Genomic DNA, 21,097 nt, shown 5'->3' with positions numbered 1-21,097 from the left:
TTGAAAATAACAGGAAAGATTTGTGGAGAATGACCACAACTGCGACAAGGACCAGAAGTTTAACATGTTTTACTAAAGCATTTGCTTTAGCAGACTTTAAATTTATCAATCCCATATCGGAGTTCTGATATTAACTTCCAGTTTATTCCTACTGAAAAAATCAGTGGAAATGCTCAACCAGGTTACCTCTGCCCCAGCCCAGAATGACTTTCTTTGCTGTATTGTCCAGATTTTGCCAACTTTCTTCTTTTACTCCATATCATTCTTGTCATGGGTTTTCAGGCAGAAGTATTGCTTTCATAATTCATGCTCTTTCTACTATTTACTAATTTTTAAATTATAATCTGAAAATGTTTAAAGTTCACATTAGAATAATTCTAATGCATTGCATTGCTAATGAGTGTTATTTTCTCCCATATTCTCCCATGTATAAAATATTTGCTACTAATTCTCTATGAACATAGGAATATCTTTTCTGGCTGCAGGTCCTCTAAATGGGGTTCTCTGTATCATGCTAGCTCCTGGCTGCAGCATCTCCATCCTCTGTCCATTTGTGGGCATGGAAAGTGAGTAGTGAGAAAAGAGACTGGGTTTCCCAAGGTATATTTAGCTGTTTATAAAAAGCTTTTCATATTAGGAACTTTAGCATTCTACTGATCCCAGATCTATCTTCTGAAATTATGACTAGTCTCAGTTCTCATTGAATCACACACATTACATCTAACCACTTTTATAGCATTAGAGACTTTTTTTTAGCTTATTAGCAGTAATTATTTATTTTAATTTTATTTATTTTATATTTTGCCATAAGTTATTGAGATACAGGTGGTATTTGGTTACATGAGTAAGTTCTTTCGTTGTGATGTGAGATTTTGGTGCACCCACCACTCGAGCATTACACACTGCACCATATTTGTAGTCTTTTATCCCTCACCTCCTGCCTACCCTTCCTCCCAAGTCCCTAAAGTCTATTGTATCATTCTTATGCTTTTGCATCCTCATAGCTTAGCTCCCACATATCAGTGAAACATACAATGTTTGGTTTTCCATTCCTGAGTTACATCACTGAGAGTAATAGTCTCCAGTCTCATCCAGGTCACTGCAAATGCAGTCAATTAATTCCTTTTTATGGCTCAATAGTATTCCATTTGTATAAATATACCAGTTTCTTTATCCACTCATTGATTTATAGGCATTTGGGTTGGTTCCATGATTTTGCAATTGCGAATTGTGTTGCTATAAACATGCATGTGCAAGTATCTTTTTTCATATAATGATCTCTTTTTGTCTGGGTAGATACTCAGTAGTGGGATTGTTTGATCAAATGGTAGTTCTACTTGTAGTTCTTTAAGGAATCTTCACATTGTTTTCCATAAAGATTGTACTAGTTTACATTTCCACTAGCAGCATAGAGGTGTTCCCTCTTCACTGCATCCAAGCCAACATCTACCGTTTTTTAAATTTTTTGATTACGGCCGTTCTTGAAGGAGTAAGGTGGTATCGCATTGTGGTTTTGATTTCTATTTTCCAGATAATTCGTGATGTTCGGCTTTTTTCATATGTTTGTTGGCCATTTGTATATCATCTGTTAAGAATTGTCTATTCCTATCTTTAGCCCTCTTTTTGATGGATTGTTTGTTTTTTTCTTACTGTTTGAATTTGTAGTAGATTCTGGATATTATCCTTTGTCAGATGAGTAGATTGTGAAGATTTTCTCCCACTCTGTGGGTTGTTTATTTATTCTGCTAACTGATCCCTTTGCTATGCAAAAGCTCTTTTAATTAGATCCCAGTTATTTATCTTTGTTTTTATTGCATTTGCTTTTGGGGTTTTGGTCATGAAATTCTTGCCTAAGCCAATGTCTAGAAGAGTTTTTCTAATGTTATCTTCTAGAATTTTTATAGTTTTAGGTCTTAGATTTAAGTCCTTAATCCATCTTGAGTTGATTTTTGCGTAAGGTAGGAGATGAGGATCCAGTTTCATTCTCCTACATGTGGCTAGCCAATTATCCCAGCACCATTTGTGGAAAAGGGTGTCCTTTCCTCATTTTATGTTTCTGTTTGCTTGGTCAAAGATCAGTTGGCTATAAGTATTTGGGTTTATTTCTGGGTTCTCTATTCTGTTCCATTGATCAATGTGCCTGTTTCTATACCAGTACCATGCTGTTTTGGTGACAATGTCATTATAGTATAGTTTGAAATCAGGTAATGTAATGCCTCCAGATTTTGTACTCTTTTTGCTTAGTCTTACTTTGGCTATATAGGCTCTTTTTTGGTTTCATATGAATTTTGGAATTGTTTCTTGCTAATTCGGTGAAGAATGATGGTGGCATTTTCATGGGGATTGCACTGAATTTGTATATTGCTTTTGGCAGTATGGTCATTTTCACAATATTTATTCTATGCATCCATGAGACTGGGATGTGTTTCCACTTGTGTCATCTGTGATTTCTTTTACAGTGTTTTGTGGTTTTCCTTGTAGAGATCTTTTCCCTCCTTGGTTAGGCATACTACTAAGTATTTTATTTTTCTTGCAGCTGTTCTAAAAGGGATAGAGTTCGTGATTTGATTCTCCACTTGATCACTGTTGGTGTATAGAAGAGCTACTGATTTGTGTACATTAATCTTGTGTCCAGAAACTTCTCTGAACTCTTTAATTAATTCTAGGAGCTTTCTGGAAATCTTTAGGATTTTCAAAGTGAGTGATCATATCATCAACAAACAGGGACAGTTTGACTTCCTTTTTAATGATTTGGTTGCCTTTTATTTCTTTCTCTTGTCTGATTGCTCTGGCTAGGACTTCCAGTAGTATGTTGAAGGGGAGTGGTGAGAGTGGGCATCCTTGTCTTATTTCAGTTCTCAGAAGGAATGCTTTCAACTTTTTCCCATTCAGTATTATATTGGCTGCGAGTTTTTCATAGATGGCTTTTATTACATTGAGGGATGTCGCTTGAAGGCCAGTTTTGCTGAGAGTTTTAATCTTAAAGGAAAGCTGGATTTTGTTCAATGCTTTTTCTGCATCCATAGAGATTATCACATGATTTTTATTTTTAATTCTGTTTACGTAGTGTATCACTTTTTTTTAACTATTTTTTCTTTTTTATTTTATTATTATTATACTTTGAGTTCTATGGTACATGCGCACAACGTGCAGGTTTGTTACATATGTATACATGTGCCATGTTGATGTGCTGCACCTGCTAACTTATTTACATTAGGTTTATCTCCTAATGCTATCCCCCTCCCATCACCCCACGACAGGCCCTAGTGTGTGATATTCCCTACCCTGTGTCCAAGTGTTCCCATTGCTGAATTACCACCTATGAGTGAGAACATGGGGTGTTTGGTTTTCTGTCCTTGCAATAGTTTGCTCAGAATGATGGTTTCCAGCTACATCCATGTCCCTACAAAGGACGTGAACTCATCCTTTTTTATGGGTGCATAGTATTCCATGGTGTATATGTGCCACATTTTCTTAGTCCAGTCTATCATTGATGGACATATGGGTTGATTTCAAGTCTTTACTATTGTGAATAGTGCCGCAATAAACATATGTGTGCATGTGTCTTTATAGCAACACGATTTACATCCTTTGGGTATATGCCCAGTAATGGGATCACTGGGTCAAATGGTATTTCTAGTTCTAGGTCCTTGAGGAATCGCCACACTGTCTTCCACAATGGTTGAACTAATTTACAGTCCCAACAGTGTAAAAGTGTTCCTATTTCTCCACATCCTCTCCAGCAGCTGTTGTTTTCTGACTTACTAATGATCACCATTCTAATTGGTGTGAGATGGTATCTCATTGTGGTTTTGATTTGCATTTCTCTCATGGCCAGTGATGATGAGCATTTTTTCATGTGTCTTTTGGCTGCATAAGTGTCTTCTTTTGAGAGATGTCTGTTCATATTCTTTGCTCACTTTTTGATGGGGTTGTTTTCTTCTTGTAAATTTGTTTAAGTTCTGTGTAGATTTTGGATATTAGCCCTTTGTCAGATGGATAGATTGCAGAAATTTTCTCCCATTCTATATGTTGCCTGTTCACTCTGATGACAGTTTCTCTTGTTGTGCAGAGCTCTTTAGTTTAATTAGATCCCATTTGTCAATTTTGGCTTTTTGCCATTGCTTTTGGTGTTTTAATCATGAAGTCCTTGCCCATGCCTATGGCCAGAATGGTATTACCTAGGTTTTCTTCTAGGGTTTTTATGGTTTTAGATCTAACATTTAAGTTTTTAATCCATCTTGAATTAATTTTTGTATAAGGTGTAAGGAAGGGATCCAGTTTCAACTTTCTACATATGGCTAGTCAGTTTTCCCAGCACTATTTATTAAATAGGGAATCCTTTGCCCATTGCTTGTTTTTGTCAGGTTTGTCAAAGATCAGATGGTTTTAGATGTGTGGTATTATTTCTGAGGGCTCTATTCTGTTCCGTTGGTCTGTTATCTCTGTTTTGGTACCAGTACCATGCTGTTTTAACTGTAACCTTGTAGTATAGTTTGAAGTCAGGTAGCGTGATGCCTCCAGCTTTGTTCTTTTGACTTAGGATTGTCTTGGCAATGTGGGCTCTTTTTTGTTTCCATATGAACTTTAAAGTACTTTTTGCCAATTTTGTGAAGAAAGTCATTGATAGCTTGATGGTGATGGCATTGAATCTATAAATCACCTTGGGCAGTATGGCCATTTTCACAATATTGATTCTTCCTATCCATGAGCATGGAATGTTCTTCCATTTGTTTGTGTCCTCTTTTATTTCATTGAGCAGTGGTTAGTAGTTCTCCTCGAAGAGGTCCTTCACATCCCTTGTAAGTTGGATTCTCAGGTATTTTATTCTCTTTGAAGGAATTGTGAATGGGAGTTCACTCATGATTTGGCTCTCTGTTTGTCTGTTGTTGGTGTATAGGAATGCTTATCATTTTTGCACATTGATTTTGTATCCTGAGACTTTGCTGAAGTTTCTTATCAGCTTAAGGAGATTTTGGGCTGAGACAATGGGGTTTTCTAAATATACAATCATGTCATCTACAAACAGGGACAATTTGACCTCTTCTTTTCCTAACTGAATCCCCTTGATTTCTTTCTCTTGCCTGATTTCCCTGGCCGGAACTTCCAACACTATGTTCAATAGGAGTGGTGAGAGACGGCATCCTTGTGTTGTGCTGGTTTTCAAAGGGAATGCTCCCAGTTTTTGCCCATTCAGCATGATGTGGGCTGTGGGTTTGTCATAAATAGCTCTTATTTTTTTTGAGATACATTCCATCAATACCTAGTTTATTGAGAGTTTTTAGCATGAAATGCTGTTGAATTTTTTCAAAGGCCTTTTCTGCATCTATTGAGATAATCATGTGGTTTTTGTCTTTGGTTCTGTTTATGTGCTGGATTACGTTTATTGATTTGCATATGTTGAATCAACCTTGCTTCCCAGGGAGGAAGTCAACTTGATTGTGATGGATATGCTTTGTGAATTTGGGGAAGTTCTCCTGGATAATATCCTGCAGAGTGTTTTCCAACTTGGTTCCATTCTCCCTGCCACTTTCAGGTGTAGTGAAAGTGATTACATCTACATCTGATTGGTAGATCTACATCTACAATGTAGATTTGGTCTTTTCACATAGTCCCATATTTCTTGGAGACTTTGTTCATTTCTTTTTACTCTTTTTTCTCTAAACTTCTCTTCTCACTTCATTTCATTAATTTGATCTTCAATCACTGATACCCTTTCTTCCACTTGATCAAATTGCCTACTGAAGCTTGTGCATGCATCATGTAGTTCTTGTGCCATTGTTTTCAGTTCCATCTGGTAATTTAAGGACTTCTCTACACTGGTTATTCTAGTTAGCCATTCGTCTAATCTTTTTTCAATGTTTTTAGCTTTTTTGCGATGGGTTCGAACATCCTCCTTTAGCTCAGAGAAGTTTGTTATTACCGTTCGTCTGAAGCCTTCTTCTCTTGACTCGTCAAAGTCATTCTCCAACCTGCTTTGTTCCATTGCTGGCGAGGAGCTGTGTTCTTTGGAGGAGAAGAGACTCTCTGATTTTTAGAATTTTCAGCTTTTCTGCTCTGTTTTCTCCCCATCTTTGTGGTTTTATATACCTTTGGTCTTTGATGATGGTGATGTACTGATGGGGTTTTGGTGTGGATATCCTTTCTGTTTGTTAGTTTTCCTTCTAACAGTCAGGACTCTCAGCTGCAGGTCTGTTGGAGTTTGCTGGTGGTCCACTCCAGACCCTGTTTGCCTGGGTATCACCAGCAGAGGCTGCAGAACGGTAAATATTGCTGCCTGATCCTTCCTCTGGAAGCTTCATCTCAGAGGGACACCAGGCCATATGAAGTGCCAGTTGCCCCCTACTGGGAGGTGCCTCCCAGTTAAGCTAATCAGGGGTCAGGGACCCACTTGAGGAGGCAGTCTCTCCCTTCTCAGATCTCATACTCCATGCTGTGAGAACCACTACTCTCTTCAAAGCTTCAGACAGGGACATTTAAATCTACAGAAGTTTCTGCTGCCCTTTGTTCAGCTATGCCCTGCCCCCAGAGGTGGTGTCTACAGAGGCAGGCAGGCCTCCTTGAGCTGCAGTGGGCTCCACCCAGTTTGAGCTTCCCTGCTGCTTTGTTTACTTACTCAAGCCTCAGCAATGGTGGGCTCCCTTCCTCCAGCCTCACTGCTGCCTCGCAGTTCGATCTCAGACTGCTGTGCTAGCAGTGAGTGAGGCTCCATGGGCATGGGACCCTTTGAGCCAGGCGTGGGATATAATCTGGTGTGCCATTTGCTAAGGTTGTTGGAAAAGCATAGTATTAGGGTGGGAGTGTCCCGACTTTCCAGGTACCATCTGAGACGGCTTCCCCTTGCTAGGAAAGTGAATTCCGCTACCCCTTGTGCTTCTGGGTGAGGTGATGCCCCACCCTGTTCCATTTGCTGTACTGACTGTCTGACAAGCCCCTGTGAGATGAACCTGGTACCTCAGTTGGAAATGCAGAAATCAGCCATCTTCTGCATTGCTCACTCTGGGAGCTGCAGACTGGAGCTGTTCCTATTCAGACATCTTGGAACCTCCCATGTATCACATTTATTAACTTGCATATGTTAAATCATCCCTGCATTCCTAGTATGAAACCCACTTGATCATGGTAGATTATCTTTTTGATATGTTGTTAGATTTGGTTTGCTAGTATTTTATTTAGGATTTTAGTATCTATGTTCATCAAGGATATCGATCTGTAGTTTTCTTTGTTGGTTATGTCCTTTCCTGGTTTGGGTATTAGTGTGGTACTGGCATCATAGAATGAATTAGGGAGGGTGCCTTCTTTCTCTGTCTTATGGAGTAGTGTCAAAATGATTGGTATTAATTCTTTTTTGAATGTCTGGTAGAATTCTGCTGTGAATCTGTCTGGCCCTAGAGTATTTTTATTGGTGATTTTTTATTACCATTTCAATCTCACTGCTTCTTATTGATCTGTTTAGGGCATCTAATTGTTCCTGATTTAAACTAAGACGGTTGTAGTTTTCAAGGAATTTATCTATCTCTTCTAGGTTGTTTAGTTTATGTGGATAAAGCTGTTCGTAGTAGCCTTGAATGAACTTTTCAATTTCAGTGGTGTCAGTTGTAATATCTCCTGTTTCATTTCTTAGGTTATTTGGATTTTCTCTCTTCTTTTCTTGGTTCATCTTGCCAGTGGTCTATCAATTTTATGTATCTTTTTAAAGAAACAGAGTTTTGTATCTTTTGTATTTTTGTTGTTGTTATTGTTGTTTCAATTTCATTTAGTTCTGCTCTGATCTTGGTTATTTGCTTTCTTCTGTTGGGTTTAGGTTTGATTTTTCTTTCTCTAGCTCTTTGAGATGTGACCTTAGAATGTCAGTTTGTGCTCTTTCAGTCTCTTTGATGTAGGTGTTTAGGGCTATGAACTTTCCTCTTAGCACTGCCATTGCTGTATCCCAGAAGTTTTGATAGTTTTTGTATTGTCATTCAGTTTGAAGAAGTGTTTAATTTCCATCTTGATTTTGTTTTTGACCCAGTGCTCATTCAGGAGCAGTTTATTTAATTTCCTAGTATTTAAATGATTTTGAAGCTTCCTTTTGAGTTGATTTTTATTCCACTGTGGTCTGAGAGAGTACTTGATATAATTTCAGTTTTCTTAAAGTTATTAAGGCTTGTTTTATAGCCTATCATATGGTCTATTTTGGAGAAAGTTCCATGCACTGTTGAATAGAATGTGTATTCTATGGTTGTTGGATGACAGCTTCTTTATATATCTATATATCTGTTAAGTCCATTTGTTCCAAGGTATAGTTTAAATCCATTGTTTCTTTGTTGATTTTCTGTCTTGATGACCTGTGTAGTACTGTCAGTGGAGTACTGAAGTCCCACACTATTATTGTGTTGCTGTCTGTCTCATGTCTTAGGTCTATTAGTAATTGTTTTATAAATTTGGAAGTTTCAGTGTTAGATGGATATATATTGGGTGATTATTTTCCTGTTTGACAAGGCCTTTTACCATTATATAATGTCCCCCTTTGTCTGTTTTAACTACTGTTGCTTTAAAGTTTGTTTTGTCTGGTATAAGAATAACGATCCCTGCTCAATTTTGGTGTCCATTTTCATGAAATGCCTGTTTCCATCCCTGTACTTTAAGTTTATGTGAGTCCTTATGTATTAGGTGAGTCTTCTGAACACAGCAGATAGTTGTTTGGTGAGTTTTTAATCCATTCTGTAGTTCTGTGTCTTTTAAGTGGAACTTTTAGGCCATTTACATTCATTATTTGTATTAAAATGTGAGGTACCCTTGCATTCTTCATGCTATTTGTTGCCTGTGTACTTTGTTTTTTTTTTTTTTTTTTTTTTTTGCTTTTAAGTTGTATTTTTGTTTTATAGGTTCTGTATGATTTATGCTTTAAAGAGGTATCATTTTGATGTGGTTCACGGACTTGTTTCAAGATTTAGAGCTCCTTTTGGCAGTTCTTGTAGTGGTGGCTTGGTAACGGTGAATTTTCTCAGCAGTTGTTTGCCTGAAAATACTGTATCTTTCCCTCATATATGATGCTTAATTTTGCTGGATACAAAATTCTTGGCTGATAATTGTTTTGTTTCACGAGGCTGAAGATAGGGTGCCAATCCCTTCTAGTCTGTAGGGTTTCTGCTGAGAAATCTGCTGTTAATCTGATAGGTTTCCCTTTATATGTTACCTGATACCTCTGTCTCACAGCTCTTTATATTCTTTCCTTTTTCTTAAGTTTAGATAACCTGATGACAATGTGCCTAGGTATTGATCTTTTGCAATGAATTTCCCAGGTTTTCTTTATGCTTCTTGTATTTGTATTTCTAGGTGTCTAACAAGGGAGGGGAAGTTTCCTTGATTATTCACCAAAATATATTTTCCAAATTTTAGTTTTCTCTTCTTCCTCAGGAATATTGATTATTCTTATGTTTGGTCATTTAACATAATCCCACAATTCTTGTAACCTATGTTCATATTTTATTTTTTTCTTTGTCTTTGTTGGATTGGTTTAACTCAAAGACCGTGTCTTCAAGCTCTGAATTTCTTTCTTCCACTTGTTAAATCCTATAGCTGAGACTTTCCAGAGCATTTTGCATTTCTGTGTTTGCAATCATTCCTGAAGTTTTGATTGTTTTTCCTTTGTGCTATTTCCTTGAATATTTCTCCCTTCACCTCTTGTATCATTTTTTTTTTTCTTTTTTTTTTGGATTTCCTTGCATTGGGCTTTGCATTTCTCTGGTGCCTGCCTGATTGGCTTAATAACTAAGTTCCTGAATTCTTTTACAGGTAAATCAGGGATTTCTTCTTGGTTTAGATCCATTGCTGGTGAACTAGTGTGATTTTTTGGGGGGTGTTGAGGAGCCTTGTTTTGTGATATTACTAGAGTTGGTTTTCTGGTTCCTTTTTATTTGAGTAGACTGTGTCGGAGGGAAAGTCTAGGGCTGAAGGCTTTTATTCACATTCTTTTGTCCCACGGGGTGTTCCCTTCATGTAATACTCTCCCCACTTTCCTATGGATGTGACTTCCTGTGAGCCAAACTTCAGTGACTGTTGTCTTTCTTCTGGGTCTAGCCACCCAGCAAGTCTACCTGGCTCTGGGCTGATACTGGGGGTTGTCTGCACAGAGTCCTGTGAAGTGAACCATTTATTGGTCGTTGAGCTGTGGATACAGTGCCTTTGTGGTGCAGATGACAGGAGGGTGAAATGGACTCTGTGAGGGTTCTTAGCTTTGGTGGTTAACTCTATTTTGTGCTGGTTGGTCTCCTGCCAGGAGGTGGCATTTTACAGAGAGCATCAGCTGTGGTAGTGTGGCCAGGGATCGGCAGTGGGCAGGGCCCTAGAACTCTCAAAATTATATGCCCTTTGTCTTCTGGTACCAGGGTGGTTAGGGATGGTCCATCAGGTTGGGGAAGGGCTAGTGGTGTCTGAGCTCAGACTCTTCTTGGGTGGCTCTCGATGCTGGTGCTGTGGGGGATGGGGTCGAGGTTCCCAGGTCAGTGGAGTTGTGTACCTAGGAGCATTAGGGCTGCCTCTGCTGAGATAAGCAGGTTGTCAGGGAAGTGGAGGAAAACCAGCAGTCACAGGCCTCACCTGGCTCCCACACAAACCAAAGAACTGGTCTCACTCTCTCTGTGCCCCCACTAACAGCCCTGAGTCTGTTTCCAGATGGTAGGTGAGCTGGGCTTGAGAACTTTCTCAAGGCTACCCACCTCCCAGCTGTGAATGAAAAGGGTTTGGTTTTTCCTCTACCTGTGGAGTCTGTACACCACACTCATGCCCTCCCCCATTTTGGCCAGGAGTGTTCTTGCCTGGTTCAAGTTACAAAGTTCAGCTGGAGATTTCCTTCTCCCTGTGGTGTTTTCCCCTGCTTCTCTGGCTGCCCTCCCAGTGGGTCCCTGTGTGCTTTGTCCAGAACTGGTGGGTCCTTGGTCTCGCTGACTTGAAGAATGAAGCCGTGGACCCTCGTGGTCAGTGTTACAGCTCTTAAATATGATAGTCCAGAGTTTCTTCCTTCAGCTGTTCAGATGTGTCTGCAGTTTCTTCCTTCTGGTGGGTTCGTGGTCTTGCTGGCTTCAGTAGTGAAGCTACAGACCTTCACGGTGAGCATTACAGCTCATAATGCAGTGCATCTGGAGTTGTTCATTCCTCCTGGTGGGTTCATGGTCTTGCTGACCTCAGGAGTGAAGCTGCAGACCTTCACGGTGAGTGTTAGTGTTACAGCTCATAAAAGCAACGTGGACCCAAAAAGTTAGAGGCAGCAAAATGTATTGCAAAGAGCAAAAGAACAAACCTTCCACCCTGCAGAAAGGGACCCCAATGGGTTGCGGCTGCCTGGCTTGGGCAGCCTGCTTTTATTCCCTTATCTGGCCCCACCCACATCCTGCTGATTGGTCCATTTTGCAGAGAGCTGATTGGACCATTTTGACAGGGTGCTGATTGGTGCATTTACAATCCCTGAGCTAGACACAGAGTGCTAGATAGAAATGTTCTCCAAGTCCCCACTAGGTTAGCTAGATACAGAGTACCCATTGGTGTATTTACAAACCTTGAGCTAGATACAGAGTACCCATTGGTGTATTTACAAACCCTGAGCTAGACACAGAGTGCTGATTGGTGAGTTTACAATCCTTTAGCTAGACACAGTGCTAAGCAGAAAAGTTCTCTGAGTCCCCACTAAACTCAGGAACTGGGCTGGCTTCACCTAGTGGATCCTGCACCAGGGCTGCAGGCAGAGTGCCTGCACTCCTCAGCCCTTGGGCGGAGGATGGGACCCGGCGCCACGGAGCAGGGTCCGGCGCCCTTAGGGGAGGCTCCGCCTCAGGGTAACCCACCACGGAGGGGGGTGTTTAGACATGGTGGGCTGCAGATCCCCAGCCCTGCCCCCAGGGGAGGTGGCTGAGGCCCGGTGAGAATTTGAGTGTGGTGCATGTGGGACAGCAGTGCTGGGGGACCCAGCGCAGCCTCCACAACTGCTGGCCTAGGTGCTAAGCCCCTCACTGCCCTGGGCCGGTGGCCGCTCCCAGTGCGGGGCCCACCGAGCCTGCGCCTGTGTCTGCTGGAACTTGTGCTGGCCTGTGAGCGCCATGCACAGCCCCGGTTCCCGCCGGTGTCTCTCCCTCTACACCTCCTGGCAAGCAGAGGGAGCCTGCTCAGGCCTGGGTCAGCTCAGAGAGGGGCTCTCACAGTGCATTGGTGGGCTGAAGGACTCCTCAAGTGCTGCCAGAGTGGACGCTGAAGCCGAGGAGACGCCAAGAGTGAGGGCTACTAGCACATTGTCACCTCTCAGTGCCAGGCATGAATGCCTACTTGGGGACCCAGCAACCTCCCAGATCCTTTCTTGCTGCTTCCTCTATCCTTGTATTTTGCTTGGCTCTCTAAATTGACTCAGCTCCAGGTAAGGTTGGAAACTTCTCTCTCAAAGAGACCTTCAGTTTGTTTAGTGGGGGTATGCGTTTGTGATACAAGGATCTCCCTTTCCCACTTCTGCAAATGTTTAGGGTGTCTCTCAGGTCCTTCGGGAGCAGTCTGCTTCCTTCAGAGGGCTTGTGGGTTCTCTTGGGATTGCTGGTTTGTTCTTGCAGTCGTTCTGGAGTGACAATTCACAATGCGAGCCTCCACATGCTACTCTGTCCATTCCAGTCAGAACTGCAATCTAGTCCTGCTTCCCATCCACCATAATAATCCCCTATAGTCTGTTATTTCAAATAACGAATGTGAAACATGAAGGTTAAAAAATTAATTTGTAATGATTGTAAAAACAACATGCCTATTGTTTAGTATTTGGAAGATAGAGATATATAAATGATAAACTAAAAGTAATCTATTCTTTTACCACCCCCAAATATTCATTTGCATTTGGTATGTTTTTCTCCTTCTATGTGTGTTCATTTAGTTGTAAAATATTGTATGTAAAGTTTTAAATCACATTTTCTAAATAAGAAGTGAGTTTGCAAATTCAGTCTCTTTATTGAAATAATCTGATAATACACCTATTCCACACCTTACAAATGCTAGTGATTAGTACTTACATTAGTTGGGTAAAATTTTATGATACTACTCAATATCATAGCCTTTCTATAAAATGCATGGTGAGGAATTTGGAAAATGGTTTTGCTATAGACCTGTACCAAATGTTAGTCTGTTTCAGAAGAAAACCTTGTTTACTGCTCTTCCTGAGGCAGGCTTGGAATTTTTGACATTCATTCTTTCTGCTTGGATGGAGAGGCAAGCAGTGAGAAGTGATTATTTCCAAACATAGCAAAGGAAATTTCTGTTTATTTATTTCATTCTCTCACAATAACATATCTGACAAATTCCAGAACCTCGCTCCCTGACCAGTATGGGACTAGGCAGGCAGGTTCTGGATTAATTATAGTTTAGGTAGTTAGCAGGCAGTCATGGCCAATGCTTTGGGTGAATCTGTTGTATATTAACCAGCATTTTTCTATGTAGTGTAAATGAGGTAAAGAACCATTCTCTCTTTTCTGTACTCCTATACAAATGTTTTAATCAATACATGGCCCTCTACAACCTGTAATTTGAACTAAAGTAAAATTTTCTGGGATGCCTAGGCAACCTTTAGGCCTATCCTAATTATGTATAGCTATTGCAAAGATACAGAGAAGATATGAGAATGCCACCATTAATTGAGGGTATGGCTTCTCAGAGAGTGAAGTTAGTTGAACTTCACATCAATTTTTCAATGCAACTGTAGCCTCAATCTTATAGTTATACATACCCTGAACATTAAGGAATTGGCTCACTTCATTTCCAAAAAAATGCTAGACAAAAAGACTCACAGTAGATTTGCAGTCATCTGGAGCAACTGTAATTGATGTTGCTCAGATTATGGTTAGAGAACAGTGTTCAGTTGTGATTTCAACACTTGAAAAATGACATGAAATAGGTCCAGAGAAGAAAAGCCTGACATATTCTGGCATTTTAAATTGGTACTCTTACTATTTTAGTTTTTAAAACCATTCCCCTCAAAGCAAATAATTAACAAAAAATGCAAATTTTTGGTTTGACAGATTGTAGTTTGAATATAGGCAATGCCTCCTTTAGCTCTGTGAATTTAATTTAATTTTAAAAGTTAATATAAACTATATAAAAATATTTATAACTAACATATGTGAATGACATAAAATATTATGATAAAATGAACACTGTTAGTTGATTTTCCACACAAGGGTTGTTCAGATTATCTGTCTGCTGTATTATCAGAAATGGAAGTTGGGTTCTTGAAATTTTTTTCTGAGTCCTTTTTTTCTTATCTGTAAGGTGGGGAGAATGATCCCTGGTTCACAGGATTGCTATGAAGATTAGATAAAGCAGATTGTATAAAAATAGCAAGTAGGGCACCAGCTAAGGAGTGGTCTTTCCTGTTGCCTGCACCCACGTGGCACATTTGCTCCTCAAGCTAGTACACTCTTGCCTCTGCCAAGCCCATCCCTAGAAACCAGGTTCATCAAGAACAGAGAGCGAGCTTCTTTGTTACCAACACCGATTTCAGAAAGTCTTTGGTTCTTTTCTCCAATCCCTCCTTCTTGAAGATCCCTTTGCCGTTGTTGGTGCAGTGCTACTCACTGTGTTTTCCTCTTAATGTTCTGACTAGTCCTGTTCATTGTTCTTCTAAAGCTCCTCTTTCATTGCTCGTCCTTTAAATGCCAGTGGCCCCCAGGCTTATGTCCTTAGTCTCCTTTTTTATTTACTCTACACAGTCTCTCTGGGTAATTTATCCATTCCGTGTGTAAACAATGACAGTACTTAAGGCTGGTAATGTATATCTCCTTTGCCTGGCAGAAGTTTCTCCTATTCTTCAAATTTACCAATCAATTTCCTGGTGTTTTCCACTCAAATGACCCACAACATCTCCAAAACAAAAGTCATCATCAAGCATGTATTTCATGTACATTGATTGGGTGCCTCCAATAGACCAGGCTATGCCTATTTCTTCCATCCCATCTCTAGTCTACCCCTCAGCTGATGCCCTGTCCTACAGTTATATGGCACTATGGAGTCCCCCAAATTCATTATGCTCCTTGTGTTTTTGTGCATAGAAAGAAGAAGAGATAAGAGCCATATGGTCCTAAACAAATAGAGAAAATTACTTGGGGTCCTGATTTTCCAGATCCTGATTCCAGTCCTCATATGAAATAAATGCCTCTGTTACTTGTTACTCTTCCAATAAACATCTCTTTAAGGTTGAATAGTTTGGATAGATTTTGTCATTAAGATCATGGAGTTTTGAATAAATGGGCCTTTGCATGGATGAAGATATTGGAGATGTAGTTCCAGTGAATTAATCTGTTACCTTAGGAAATATAACCAATAGTCAATGCAGAGTGGCATGGCTGCCAATTATTTTCCTTTAGGGTAAGTTGTTTTCTAACTATGACCTATTTCTATTTCATTTTCTCCTCACACCAACCTTAATGCAAAACACAATTTTTGCATTCACTCTAACAAATTTAGCAAGGAGGATTTCCTGGGGATTATGGGAGGACAAAACATGCTGTATCTCACTACAACATCTTTATGGGCTAGTCTCCTCTCCCAAGTCTCTCTTTTGAGGGGTCAGCTGCCATATCTCACATTTCTCCAAATCTTACCTGCATCCTTTACATCTTCCTGGGCCTCTCAACTTCTTGTCCTGTCTTTGGCAGAGTATTTCTACCCTTTCCAGGGTGTGAAAAGATGTCTCAATATTGATTACTGAGATTTTTTTTCTGTTAATTTCCTTTTTCTTCCCCCACCATTTAGAGGAAGCTCTGACTTTGGCATACCCTCTCATGTGCAGTTATAGCAGGTATACACAAGGAAAAGGCAGGCAGTTTTTTGAGCTTCTAAGTAGACTTTTGAACCCAACCCAATGTTTTCAACCTGCGAAAGTCAGTTTGTGGTATAAATAATACATTTGGGAAGCATGATGTTTTCAGAGTCAGTTTCCTGAACTAAATTTGTCCAAGTGTAATGAGTTGAAGAGAGAAGAGAGATGGAGAGGAGATAAAAGACGATAGATTGCTGAAAATTAGCTTATGCCCTGCCCTCTCTGTCACCATCCCTTGGCCAATCTTATATAATTTTGATGACCTGAGGTCAGAGGGGATCTGTGCTTGATATCTGGGTGTGGCCCAGACAAACAAACCGAGGCTCTAGAGATCCTTGCACTGCATGGGCAGAATGATGTGCTGCCTAGAGTGTCTAGACACACAGGGCTGGAGGCAGTCCTCAGACTACCATAGTGCCCAAGTGACTGGAAATAATCTCAAAGGACACAGAAGTGCCTGAGCAAAGCTGGTAGAACTAAAGGCTCTTCACAGGGTAGGTGAGAGGACATGAGTGGTGGGGAAGATAATCCAGACTATGAGCATTAGATAGTGTAGAAGGGGGACAATGGCTTGGAACCAGTAACTTCTCTCATGCCATGGCATAATAAGAGGCACCAGAGGAGAAAGAAGGGAGGGAAAGAAGGAGCTGTAGGAGGCAGGACTTGGCTTTTCATGGTGGCCTCTCAAGTAGCAATGATAGTTGACTTTTCTGTTGTATGTCTGCTCTAAGTCCAAATCATCTTTGAAATTGTATTGAAAGTTTCAGATGGAAAATATAAAGACTGAGTCTGTGTTGGAGTTCGGGGAACCTTTTGAAAACAATAGGGACTATTTGGAGGGGACTGCCCATAGGAAAAGCAAGACAAGCAGACTAAAGCCAAATGCCCAGCTGAGGTGGAAAGAGACTTCAGGAAAATATGAACAGTGGACTTGGGGAACGTGTGAGAATTGTCTGGGGAAAGAGAAATCTGGTAAATAAACTTCAAAGCGCATGGGTGGTTACAAAATCATTAGAATTTGCATATTACAGAAAAAGTGACTTCCTACTAACACTTAAAATGAAGATGAGAAATTAGGTTTCTCTCTCTCTCTCTCTCTCTCTCTTTTTTTCCAATCTGGACATAAACAACTTTAACCAATAAAAGTTTTATGAGATTGTCACTTTACCTATGCCATAGGAATGCTGTGCTTCTTACTCTGGTGGCATAGTTCGATGCCAGGGAGCTTAAAAATATGCTGATGCCCAGGCCTCCTTCCCAGAGATTCTGATTAAACTTGGTTGAGACATTGTTTTCAAAAGCTTCCCTGGTTATTCTAACGCATAACCAAGGCTATGAACTGCTGTAGTAAGGGCTTTAGCTCATTTTTGTAGTTTTCAGAAAACCCTCTTTTATAACATCTGTGTCCATTTAAATGGGACACAGCCTAGCCTATTGAACAAGATTCTAAAATCACCAATAATGATCAAAGGAATTGAAAAGAAAATAAAAGAGAAAGATATATCTTGTTCATCTTGTTTTGTTTCTTGGTTTTCCTACCTCTGATCCTTCAGCTTATGAATTACCCAGGCTCTTTCTTTCTTGTCTTTTTCTCTTTGGTGGTTTGCCTTTGGGACATTTCATTTTCTTCAGCACCTTTAAAAGAAGATGAGTGAATAAAGTCATGAGAGTCTATTTTGCTGCTTGTTTGAGTAAAATGTTTGAGTGGCCAAAATTAGAAACTATTAACTTATGCCGGATTAGAAGATAGGGTATGAATTTGATTGACCTATATTTTGAACAAACATGATGGATAGGAAAGCTTTGTTATGCTTTCTCGTCTTCCACGTTTTCCAGCTTAATTTAGAATTGAAATCATAAAGCAACAATTCTTCCTCTTTTTAGAATTAAAAATACCCAATAGATATTTGGTATCATTACTTGTCCCACCAATCCTGCTCTCAAACATGCTGCATAGCATAGACTTGCTTTAAATTAAATAAATTAAGGTAAACTCTCCTTGGAACATCACTGGAAATTGTTGGCACAGTAGCTGAGGTTTTGGTGACTGGTATGTCTGGCACTCTCCTTTTCACTTTATGGGTAGGAAGCTTGGATCTGATCTGTTACATTTTTGCTTTTGTGTACAACTCTTGTCTTTTTTTTTTTTTTTCTTTTACTTCATGTTCTGGGATACGTGTGCAGAAAGTGCAGGTTCGTTACAGTTGTATACATGTGCCATGGTGGATTGCTGCACCTGTCAATCTGTCATCTAGGTTTTAAGCCCCACATGCATTAGGTACTTGTCCTAATGCTCTCCCTCCTTTTCCTCCACACCCCCCGACAGGCCCATGTGTGTGATGTTCCTCTCCTTGTGTCCGTGTGTTCTCATTGCATGTACAGCTCTTTTCCACCTGAGTACTTAAGGCAGAAAAAGTTCCAATGTCATTTGAGTATTCTCATAGTGGGGGGAAAGACTTAGCAATTAAAAATATTCTAGAGTACAAGAAACTTTTATTACTCTTTCATAGCAATTAGTTTCCAGCTAAGCTCAAGTCTTGTTCTGAAGAAAATCAGAAATTTTTTATATTCCATTAGAAATAAAGAATAATGCAGCAATATTCCTTAACACTTATGTTTTAGTCCACATTTTAGGTGGTTCATATATTGCTATTTAAATCCCTGGAGGTTTTTCATGGCTTTATAGATGTAATCTTAAAAGCATAACCTTTGAATGCAAGGCAATATTATTGTACATAATCTTTCGAGTATTCATTTTTTCAATGTGCTCCAATATAAGAAAATGGCAAGAGATTTTAGAGCACTAGTTTGTAATGTGGGTAATATGGTCATTTTCCTCAAACTGCTTATGTTTAAACAGTAGATAAATCTTCATTAGCTTTTTACACAGAGAAGCTAAAATTCTCAACAATGTAATCACATTCAGAGTTTCTCTTATGTTCGTTATCTAATTTTACCTTATAAAGGCTGATATTATTACAAATGTAAAGAAGATCTGAAGGTAGTTTGTGTTTTTTTCTAGTCTTCTTTGGGTTTTATTTTTTAGTCATAAGAAAATATATTGTGGGCTACCAAAGCTGGTTGGGGCAAGAAGGTTGCACACTATAAGGGTGATAGTGAAAATTTATGCTAGTCTTTTAGAAAGCAATGTATCTTGACATATTTGAATTGTTCATACTATTTGATGCAGTGATTTTGCTTTATGAATGTATATAAAAGAAATCACCCTAAAAATAATTTGTAAATACTCCATGTACAATGATATTTATCATAATGTTATTTAGGATATAAGAAAATTAGAAGCAACATCAATGTCCAACTATAGAGGAAAGGCTAAGTAACTATAGGACACCCACTGGATGTAATAATACACTATCCTTTAAAAGAGAGTATAGAAATATAGAAAAATATCTAGGATACTACAGAACAACAATAGAATAAAAAGTGGTAAGAGATGTGCAATTGTAACTCAGTTAAAGCAATGAAACCAAAATCTATGTGTAAGACCCTGTAAAAACACATTATACTGGTTATGTTTGGATGATGGGATCAGAAATGAGCTTAAATAGTTTTCTATTTTCATGTAATTTTTCAAGTTTTCTAGAAAAAAATAAATTTAACACATTAAATGTTTAATAAAATGAGAAAGATATAGTAAAATTAGGAAGCAACTGGTTTATGACTGTAGGCTTAATAACTGCATAGGGATAGGGTAGAAAGGTGCCATCCTTTTCTTGGTGGGTAAAAGACTGTCAGATGACAGTGCCAGCATGAGTGGATAGGCTGTGACTCAGGTAATAAAGCCTTCATTCATTTCTTGGTTTCCTAGTCTATGCAAGTCACTGATTGTCCAATTGTGATTTAAAAATTTGTTTTCACTAAGGAGAACTTTTGTTTTCACTAAGGAGAAATTTCATATAGAAGCAGAACAGATAGAAGCAGGGCTTCTTTGACTGAAGTGGGAGCAGGAGGGCTGAGCTCTGTTTATTCCATATTTTCCCAGATCTCTTGCTGACCAGAGAGAGGGGTGTTGGGGAACCTCTAGGAAACTATTAATGCTATTTTTGTAAATACTATTTTTTGAATGACTTTTAAATATAAACCCTTTATGTGTGTTTTCTCTATTACTTACAAAATCCTATGAATTAGGCATTATGAGGTCCATTTTACAGGTGAGTGAACTGAGACTCATAGAAGTGACTTGAGTTGCTGGAGATCATACATCTCAATGTCTAGAATTTGAGCCAGTTCTTGTCTGATTCCAAAACATATGCTTTTTACCACTATGTCATGTTGCTGCCTGCTAGGATTTGGATATTCATCTGCTCCAAATCTCATGTTGAAATATGATCCCCTATTTTGGAGGTGGGGCCTCATGGAAGGTCATGTGAGCAGAACCCTCATGAATATCTTGGTGCCATCCTTGGGGTAGTGACTTCTTACTCTATTAGTTATTCTGAGACCTAGTGGTTAAAAAGAACCTGGCACCTCCCCACACCTTTCTCTTACTTCCTCTCTTGCCATGTTATCTTGTCACATGCCCACTGCCTTTCACCTTCTTCCAAGAGTGGAAGCAACCGGAGGCCCTCATTAGATGCGCAATCTTGAACCTTCCAGTCAGCAGAACTGTGAGTTAAATTAACTTTCTTTCTTTATAAATTACTCAGACATAAGTATTCCTTTATAGCAACACAAAACAGTTGAAGGCACTGCTCGTGGACTAATAAGAAACTACCCAGTTTTCACCAGACGATATCCTCAAAATGTCAGAAAACAAAAAGGAATTAGGCAATGCACAATAGGTGCCTCTTATAATTTTCCCCTCCTGCTCTTCCTATTGCAAAACTTAGGAAATGAGGAAAGATATGCAGAAAACTAGCCATGATAAAAATTGGGTATATGGTTGATCACATGCCACCTCTTAAGAAGTATTTGTGTGACTTGATACAGATCTAGAGTAAGTAGTAGAAGTCATGAAATGGCAGGGGCATTTCTGCCCAGTAGATAGAGTACATTTGTAGGCTAATGGAAGAAAGTTATCTCTCTACATTTGAGTTGCATTTTGAGGTGGCCAGGGCTATTCCACATTTTTTCTACCCAGTTCTCTGTTCTTTCTACATTTCTTTGGAGACTCCAGCCTAATAATGCAATATGGTCAATGGAGTAGCAGAAAACATTAAGGGTGAGATGAGAGACCAGCCCCGAGTGAAATGAGGACTGGAGGCACTCTAGGGTTCTTGTTTGTCATGCACTGTGTGTGCAAGAATAAAATAAAAT

Source organism: Chlorocebus sabaeus, chromosome 13 (assembly GCF_047675955.1).
Source record: "Chlorocebus sabaeus isolate Y175 chromosome 13, mChlSab1.0.hap1, whole genome shotgun sequence".
NCBI classification, from domain to species: Eukaryota; Metazoa; Chordata; class Mammalia; order Primates; family Cercopithecidae; genus Chlorocebus; species Chlorocebus sabaeus.
Note: the sequence above shows the minus strand (reverse complement) of the source record.